This window comes from Phyllobates terribilis, unplaced genomic scaffold, assembly GCF_046119375.1.
Source record: "Phyllobates terribilis strain yellow unplaced genomic scaffold, ASM4611937v1 Scaffold_25__1_contigs__length_18738178, whole genome shotgun sequence".
NCBI classification, from domain to species: Eukaryota; Metazoa; Chordata; class Amphibia; order Anura; family Dendrobatidae; genus Phyllobates; species Phyllobates terribilis.
The window spans coordinates 6,609,316-6,619,770 of record NW_027362785.1 but is presented as its reverse complement, the minus strand read 5'-3'; positions in this window follow the sequence as shown (position 1 = coordinate 6,619,770).

The window sequence follows — 10,455 nt, the reverse complement described above, 5'->3', positions numbered from 1 at the left end:
TACAGAGGAGCTTGTGCTGTCAGTATATAATATACAGAGGAGCTTGTACTGTCGGTATATATTATACAGAGGAGCTTGTGCTGTCGGTATATAATATACAGAGGAGCTTGTGCTGTCAGTATATAATATACAGAGGAGCTTGTGCTGTCGGTATATAATATACAGAGGAGCTTGTACTGTCAGTATATAATATACAGGAGGAGCTTGTGCTGTCAGTATATAATATACAGGAGGAGCTTGTGCTGTCAGTATATAATATACAGAGGAGCTTGTGCTGTCAGTATATAATATACAGAGGAGCTTGTACTGTCAGTATATATTATACAGAGGAGCTTGTGCTGTCGGTATATAATATACAGAGGAGCTTGTGCTGTCGGTATATAATATACAGAGGAGCTTGTGCTGTCAGTATATAATATACAGAGGAGCTTGTGCTGTCGGTATATAATATACAGAGGAGCTTGTGCTGTCAGTATATAATATACAGAGGAGCTTGTGCTGTCAGTATATATTATACAGAGGAGCTTGTGCTGTCGGTATATAATATACAGAGGAGCTTGTGCTGTCGGTATATAATATACAGAGGAGCTTGTGCTGTCAGTATATATTATACAGAGGAGCTTGTGCTGTCGGTATATAATATACAGAGGAGCTTGTGCTGTCGGTATATAATATACAGAGGAGCTTGTGCTGTCAGTATATAATATACAGAGGAGCTTGTGCTGTCGGTATATAATATACAGGAGGAGCTTGTGCTGTCAGTATATAATATACAGAGGAGCTTGTGCAGTCAGTATATAATATACAGAGGAGCTTGTGCTGTCGGTATATAATATACAGAGGAGCTTGTGCAGTCAGTATATAATATACAGAGGAGCTTGTGCTGTCGGTATATAATATACAGAGGAGCTTGTGCTGTCGGTATATAATATACAGAGGAGCTTGTACTGTCGGTATATAATATACAGAGGAGCTTGTGCTGTCGGTATATAATATACAGAGGGGCTTGTGCAGTCAGTATATAATATACAGAGGAGCTTGTGCTGTCAGTATATAATATACAGAGGAGCTTGTGCTGTCGGTATATAATATACAGGAGGAGCTTGTGCTGTCAGTATATAATATACAGGAGGAGCTTGTGCTATCAGTATATAATATACAGAGGAGCTTGTGCTGTCAGTATATAATATACAGAGGAGCTTGTGCAGTCAGTATATAATATACAGAGGAGCTTGTACTGTCGGTATATATTATACAGAGGAGCTTGTGCTGTCAGTATATAATATACAGAGGAGCTTGTGCTGTCAGTATATAATATACAGGAGGAGCTTGTGCAGTCAGTATATAATATACAGAGGAGCTTGTACTGTCGGTATATATTATACAGAGGAGCTTGTGCTGTCAGTATATAATATACAGAGGAGCTTGTGCTGTCAGTATATAATATACAGAGGAGCTTGTACTATCAGTATATAATATACAGAGGAGCTTGTGCTGTCGGTATATAATATACAGAGGAGCTTGTGCTGTCGGTATATAATATACAGGAGGAGCTTGTACTGTCAGTATATAATATACAGAGGAGCTTGTGCTGTCAGTATATAATATACAGAGGAGCTTGTACTGTCAGTATATAATATACAGGAGGAGCTTGTACTGTCAGTATATAATATACAGAGGAGCTTGTGCTGTCAGTATATAATATACAGAGGAGCTTGTGCTGTCAGTATATAATATACAGAGGAGCTTGTACTGTCAGTATATAATATACAGAGGAGCTTGTGCTGTCGGTATATAATATACAGGAGGAGCTTGTACTGTCAGTATATAATATACAGAGGAGCTTGTGCTGTCAGTATATAATATACAGAGGAGCTTGTACTGTCGGTATATAATATACAGAGGAGCTTGTGCTGTCAGTATATAATATACAGGAGGAGCTTGTGCTGTCAGTATATAATATACAGGAGGAGCTTGTGCTGTCAGTATATAATATACAGGAGGAGCTTGTGCTGTCGGTATATAATATACAGTGGAGCTTGTGCTGTCGGTATATAATATACAGAGGAGCTTGTGCTATCAGTATATAATATACAGGAGGAGCTTGTGCTGTCGGTATATAATATACAGAGGAGCTTGTACTGTCAGTATATAATATACAGAGGAGCTTGTACTGTCGGTATATAATATACAGAGGAGCTTGTACTGTCGGTATATAATATACAGAGGAGCTTGTGCTGTCGGTATATAATATACAGAGGAGCTTGTGCTGTCGGTATATAATATACAGAGGAGCTTGTGCTGTCGGTATATAATATACAGAGGAGCTTGTGCTGTCAGTATATAATATACAGAGGAGCTTGTGCTGTCAGTATATAATATACAGAGGAGCTTGTGCTGTCAGTATATAATATACAGAGGAGCTTGTACTGTCAGTATACAATATACAGAGGAGCTTGTGCTGTCGGTATATAATATACAGAGGAGCTTGTGCTGTCGGTATATAATATACAGAGGAGCTTGTGCTGTCGGTATATAATATACAGAGGAGCTTGTGCTGTCGGTATATAATATACAGAGGAGCTTGTACTGTCAGTATACAATATACAGAGGAGCTTGTGCTGTCGGTATATAATATACAGAGGAGCTTGTGCTGTCGGTATATAATATACAGAGGAGCTTGTGCTGTCGGTATATAATATACAGAGGAGCTTGTGCTGTCAGTATATAATATACAGTGGAGCTTGTGCTGTCAGTATATAATATACAGAGGATCTTGTGCTGTCAGTATATAATATACAGGAGGAGCTTGTGCTGTCAGTATATAATATACAGAGGAGCTTGTGCTGTCAGTATATAATATACAGAGGAGCTTGTGCTGTCAGTATATAATATACAGAGGAGCTTGTGCTGTCAGTATATAATATACAGAGGAGCTTGTGCTGTCAGTATATAATATACAGAGGAGCTTGTGCTGTCAATATATAATATACAGAGGAGCTTGTGCTGTCAGTATATAATATACAGAGGAGCTTGTGCTGTCAGTATATAATATACAGAGGAGATTGTGCTGTCAGTATATAATATACAGTGGAGCTTGTGCTGTCAGTATATAATATACAGAGGAGCTTGTGCTGTCAGTATATAATATACAGAGGAGCTTGTAGTGTCGGTATATATTATACAGAGGAGCTTGTGCTGTCGGTATATATATACAGAGGAGCTTGTGCTGTCGGTATATAATATACAGAGGAGCTTGTACTGTCGGTATATAATATACAGAGGAGCTTGTACTGTCGGTATATAATATACAGAGGAGCTTGTGCTGTCAGTATATAATATACAGAGGAGCTTGTGCTGTCAGTATATAATATACAGAGGAGCTTGTGCTGTCAGTATATAATATACAGAGGAGCTTGTGCTGTCGGTATATAATATACAGAGGAGCTTGTGCTGTCAGTATATAATATACAGAGGAGCTTGTGCTGTCAGTATATAATATACAGAGGAGCTTGTGCTGTCGGTATATAATATACAGAGGAGCTTGTGCTGTCAGTATATAATATACAGAGGAGCTTGTGCTGTCAGTATATAATATACAGAGGAGCTTGTGCTGTCAGTATATAATATAACAGAGGAGCTTGTGCTGTCAGTATATAATATACAGAGGAGCTTGTGCTGTCAGTATATAATATACAGAGGAGCTTGTGCTGTCAGTATATAATATACAGGAGGAGCTTGTGCTGTCAGTATATAATATACAGAGGAGCTTGTGCTGTCAGTATATAATATACAGGAGGAGCTTGTGCTGTCAGTATATAATATACAGAGGAGCTTGTACTGTCAGTATATAATATACAGAGGAGCTTGTACTGTCAGTATATAATATACAGGAGGAGCTTGTACTGTCGGTATATAATATACAGAGGAGCTTGTGCTGTCAGTATATAATATACAGAGGAGCTTGTGCTGTCAGTATATAATATACAGAGGAGCTTGTGCTGTCAGTATATAATATACAGAGGAGCTTGTGCTGTCAGTATATAATATACAGAGGAGCTTGTGCTGTCGGTATATAATATACAGAGGAGCTTGTGCTGTCAGTATATAATATACAGAGGAGCTTGTGCTGTCGGTATATAATATACAGAGGAGCTTGTGCTGTCAGTATATAATATACAGAGGAGCTTGTGCTGTCAGTATATAATATACAGGAGGAGCTTGTGCTGTCGGTATATAATATACAGTGGAGCTTGTGCTGTCAGTATATAATATACAGAGGAGCTTGTACTGTCGGTATATATATACAGAGGAGCTTGTGCTGTCGGTATATAATATACAGAGGAGCTTGTGCTGTCGTATATAATATACAGAGGAGCTTGTGCTGTCGGTATATAATATACAGAGGAGCTTGTGCTGTCGGTATATAATATACAGAGGAGCTTGTGCTGTCGGTATATAATATACAGAGGAGCTTGTGCTGTCGGTATATAATATACAGAGGAGCTTGTGCTGTCGGTATATATTATACAGAGGAGCTTGTGCTGTCGGTATATAATATACAGGAGGAGCTTGTGCTGTCAGTATATAATATACAGAGGAGCTTGTGCTGTCAGTATATAATATACAGAGGAGCTTGTGCTGTCAGTATATAATATACAGAGGAGCTTGTGCTGTCGGTATATAATATACAGAGGAGCTTGTGCTGTCGGTATATAATATACAGAGGAGCTTGTGCTGTCGGTATATATTATACAGAGGAGCTTGTGCTGTCGGTATATAATATACAGGAGGAGCTTGTGCTGTCAGTATATAATATACAGAGGAGCTTGTGCTGTCGGTATATAATATACAGAGGAGCTTGTGCTGTCAGTATATAATATACAGAGGAGCTTGTGCTGTCAGTATATAATATACAGAGGAGCTTGTGCTGTCAGTATATAATATACAGGAGGAGCTTGTGCTGTCGGTATATAATATACAGAGGAGCTTGTGCTGTCAGTATATAATATACAGAGGAGCTTGTGCTGTCAGTATATAATATACAGAGGAGCTTGTGCTGTCGGTATATAATATACAGAGGAGCTTGTGCTGTCGGTATATAATATACAGAGGAGCGTGTGCTGTCGGTATATAATATACAGAGGAGCTTGTGCTGTCAGTATATAATATACAGAGGAGCTTGTACTGTCAGTATATAATATACAGGAGGAGCTTGTGCTGTCAGTATATAATATACAGAGGAGCTTGTGCTGTCGGTATATAATATACAGAGGAGCTTGTGCTGTCAGTATATAATATACAGTGGAGCTTGTGCTGTCAGTATATAATATACAGAGGAGCTTGTGCTGTCAGTATATAATATACAGAGGAGCTTGTGCTGTCAGTATATAATATACAGAGGAGCTTGTGCTGTCAGTATATAATATACAGGAGGAGCTTGTGCTGTCAGTATATAATATACAGAGGAGCTTGTGCTGTCAGTATATAATATACAGAGGAGCTTGTGCTGTCAGTATATAATATACAGAGGAGCTTGTGCTGTCAGTATATAATATACAGGAGGAGCTTGTGCTGTCAGTATATAATATACAGAGGAGCTTGTGCTGTCAGTATATAATATACAGAGGAGCTTGTGCTGTCAGTATATAATATACAGAGGGGCTTGTGCTGTCAGTATATAATATACAGGAGGAGCTTGTGCTGTCGGTATATAATATACAGGAGGAGCTTGTGCTGTCAGTATATAATATACAGAGGGGCTTGTGCTGTCAGTATATAATATACAGAGGAGCTTGTGCTGTCGGTATATAATATACAGGAGGAGCTTGTGCTGTCGGTATATAATATACAGGAGGAGCTTGTGCTGTCAGTATATAATATACAGAGGAGCTTGTGCTGTCGGTATATAATATACAGAGGAGCTTGTGCTGTCGGTATATAATATACAGAGGAGCTTGTGCTGTCAGTATATAATATACAGAGGAGCTTGTGCTGTCAGTATATAATATACAGAGGAGCTTGTGCTGTCAGTATATAATATACAGAGGAGCTTGTGCTGTCAGTATATAATATACAGAGGAGCTTGTGCTGTCAGTATATAATATACAGAGGAGCTTGTGCTGTCAGTATATAATATACAGAGGAGCTTGTGCTGTCGGTATATAATATACAGAGGAGCTTGTGCTGTCAGTATATAATATACAGTGGAGCTTGTGCTGTCAGTATATAATATACAGAGGAGCTTGTGCTGTCGGTATATAATATACAGAGGAGCTTGTGCTGTCAGTATATAATATACAGAGGAGCTTGTGCTGTCAGTATATAATATACAGAGGAGCTTGTGCTGTCAGTATATAATATACAGAGGAGCTTGTGCTGTCAGTATATAATATACAGAGGAGCTTGTGCTGTCAGTATATAATATACAGAGGAGCTTGTGCTGTCAGTATATAATATACAGGAGGAGCTTGTGCTGTCAGTATATAATATACAGAGGAGCTTGTGCTGTCAGTATATAATATACAGGAGGAGCTTGTGCTGTCAGTATATAATATACAGAGGAGCTTGTGCTGTCGGTATATAATATACAGAGGAGCTTGTGCTGTCAGTATATAATATACAGGAGGAGCTTGTGCTGTCAGTATATAATATACAGAGGAGCTTGTGCTGTCGGTATATAATATACAGAGGAGCTTGTGCTGTCGGTATATAATATACAGAGGAGCTTGTGCTGTCAGTATATAATATACAGAGGAGCTTGTGCTGTCAGTATATAATATACAGAGGGGCTTGTGCTGTTGGTATATAATATACAGAGGAGCTTGTGCTGTCAGTATATAATATACAGAGGAGCTTGTGCTGTCAGTATATAATATACAGAGGAGCTTGTGCTGTCGGTATATAATATACAGAGGAGCTTGTGCTGTCAGTATATATATACAGAGGAGCTTGTGCTCTCAGTATATAATATACAGGAGGAGCTTGTGCTGTCAGTATATAATATACAGAGGAGCTTGTGCTGTCAGTATATAATATACAGAGGAGCTTGTGCTGTCAGTATATAATATAAAGAGGAGCTTGTGCTGTCAGTATATAATATAAAGAGGAGCTTGTGCTGTCAGTATATAATATACAGAGGAGCTTGTGCTGTCGGTATATAATATACAGAGGAGCTTGTGCTGTGAGTATATAATATACAGAGGAGCTTGTGCTGTCGGTATATAATATACAGGAGGAGCTTGTGCTGTCGGTATATAATATACAGAGGAGCTTGTGCTGTCAGTATATAATATACAGAGGAGCTTGTGCTGTCAGTATATAATATACAGAGGGGCTTGTGCTGTCAGTATATAATATACAGGAGGAGCTTGTGCTGTCAGTATATAATATAAAGAGGAGCTTGTGCTGTCAGTATATAATATACAGAGGAGCTTGTGCTGTCAGTATATAATATACAGAGGAGCTTGTGCTGTCAGTATATAATATACAGAGGAGCTTGTACTGTCGGTATATAATATACAGAGGAGCTTGTGCTGTCAGTATATAATATACAGAGGAGCTTGTGCTGTCAGTATATAATATACAGAGGAGCTTGTACTGTCAGTATATAATATACAGAGGAGCTTGTACTGTCGGTATATAATATACAGAGGAGCTTGTACTGTCGGTATATAATATACAGAGGAGCTTGTACTGTCGGTATATAATATACAGAGGATCTTGTGCTGTCAGTATATAATATACAGAGGATCTTGTGCTGTCAGTATATAATATACAGAGGAGCTTGTGCTGTCGGTATATAATATACAGAGGAGCTTGTGCTGTCAGTATATAATATACAGAGGAGCTTGTACTGTCGGTATATAATATACAGAGGAGCTTGTGCTGTCAGTATATAATATACAGAGGAGATTGTGCTGTCAGTATATAATATACAGAGGAGCTTGTGCTGTCAGTATATAATATACAGAGGAGCTTGTGCTGTCAGTATATAATATACAGAGGAGATTGTGCTGTCGGGATATAATATAGAGAGGAGCTTGTGCTGTCGGGATATAATATACAGTGGAGCTTGTGCTGTCAGTATATAATATACAGAGGAGCTTGTGCTGTCAGTATATAATATACAGAGGAGCTTGTGCTGTCGGTATATAATATACAGAGGAGCTTGTGCTGTCAGTATATAATATACAGAGGAGCTTGTGCTGTCGGTATATAATATACAGAGGAGCTTGTGCTGTCGGTATATAATATACAGAGGAGCTTGTGCTGTCGGTATATAAAATACAGAGGAGCTTGTGCTGTCAGTATATAATATACAGAGGAGCTTGTGCTGTCGGTATATAATATACAGGAGGAGCTTGTGCTGTCAGTATATAATATACAGAGGAGCTTGTGCTGTCGGTATATAATATACAGAGGAGCTTGTGCTGTCGGTATATAAAATACAGAGGAGCTTGTGCTGTCGGTATATAAAATACAGAGGAGCTTGTGCTGTCGGTATATAATATACAGGAGGAGCTTGTGCTGTCAGTATATAATATACAGAGGAGCTTGTGCTGTCAGTATATAATATACAGAGGAGCTTGTGCTGTCAGTATATAATATACAGAGGAGCTTGTGCTGTCAGTATATAATATACAGAGGAGCTTGTGCTGTCAGTATATAATATACAGAGGAGCTTGTACTGTCAGTATATAATATACAGAGGAGCTTGTGCTGTCGGTATATAATATACAGAGGAGCTTGTGCTGTCAGTATATAATATACAGAGGAGCTTGTGCTGTCGGTATATAATATACAGGAGGAGCTTGTGCTGTCAGTATATAATATACAGAGGAGCTTGTACTGTCAGTATATAATATACAGAGGAGCTTGTGCTGTCAGTATATAATATACAGAGGAGCTTGTGCTGTCAGTATATAATATACAGAGGAGCTTGTGCTGTCGGTATATAATATACAGGAGGAGCTTGTGCTGTCAGTATATAATATACAGAGGAGCTTGTACTGTCAGTATATAATATACAGAGGAGCTTGTGCTGTCGGTATATAATATACAGAGGAGCTTGTGCTGTCAGTATATAATATACAGAGGAGCTTGTGCTGTCAGTATATAATATACAGAGGAGCTTGTGCTGTCGGTATATAATATACAGAGGAGCTTGTGCTGTCAGTATATAATATACAGAGGAGCTTGTGCTGTCGGTATATAATATACAGAGGAGCTTGTGCTGTCAGTATATAATATACAGAGGAGCTTGTGCTGTCAGTATATAATATACAGAGGAGCTTGTGCTGTCAGTATATAATATACAGAGGAGCTTGTGCTGTCGGTATATAATATACAGAGGAGCTTGTGCTGTCGGTATATAATATACAGGAGGAGCTTGTACTGTCAGTATATAATATACAGAGGAGCTTGTGCTGTCAGTATATAATATACAGAGGAGCTTGTGCTGTCGGTATATAATATACAGAGGAGCTTGTGCTGTCGGTATATAATATACAGAGGAGCTTGTGCTGTCGGTATATAATATACAGGAGGAGCTTGTACTGTCAGTATATAATATACAGGAGGAGCTTGTACTGTCAGTATATAATATACAGAGGAGCTTGTGCTGTCGGTATATAATATACAGAGGAGCTTGTGCTGTCGGTATATAATATACAGAGGAGCTTGTGCTGTCGGTATATAATATACAGAGGAGCTTGTGCTGTCGGTATATAATATACAGAGGAGCTTGTGCTGTCGGTATATAATATACAGAGGAGCTTGTGCTGTCGGTATATAATATACAGAGGAGCTTGTGCTGTCGGTATATAATATACAGGAGGAGCTTGTACTGTCAGTATATAATATACAGAGGAGCTTGTGCTGTCGGTATATAATATACAGAGGAGCTTGTGCTGTCAGTATATAATATACAGAGGAGCTTGTGCTGTCGGTATATAATATACAGAGGAGCTTGTGCTGTCGGTATATAATATACAGAGGAGCTTGTGCTGTCGGTATATAATATACAGAGGAGCTTGTGCTGTCGGTATATAATATACAGAGGAGCTTGTACTGTCGGTATATAATATACAGAGGAGCTTGTACTGTCAGTATATAATATACAGAGGAGCTTGTGCTGTCAGTATATAATATACAGAGGAGCTTGTGCTGTCAGTATATAATATACAGGAGGAGCTTGTGCTGTCAGTATATAATATACAGAGGAGCTTGTGCTGTCGGTATACAATATACAGAGGAGCTTGTGCTGTCGGTATATAATATACAGAGGAGCTTGTGCTGTCAGTATATAATATACAGGAGGAGCTTGTGCTGTCAGTATATAATATACAGAGGAGCTTGTGCTGTCAGTATATAATATACAGGAGGAGCTTGTGCTGTCGGTATATAATATACAGGAAGAGCTTGTACTGTCAGTATATAATATACAGGAGGAGC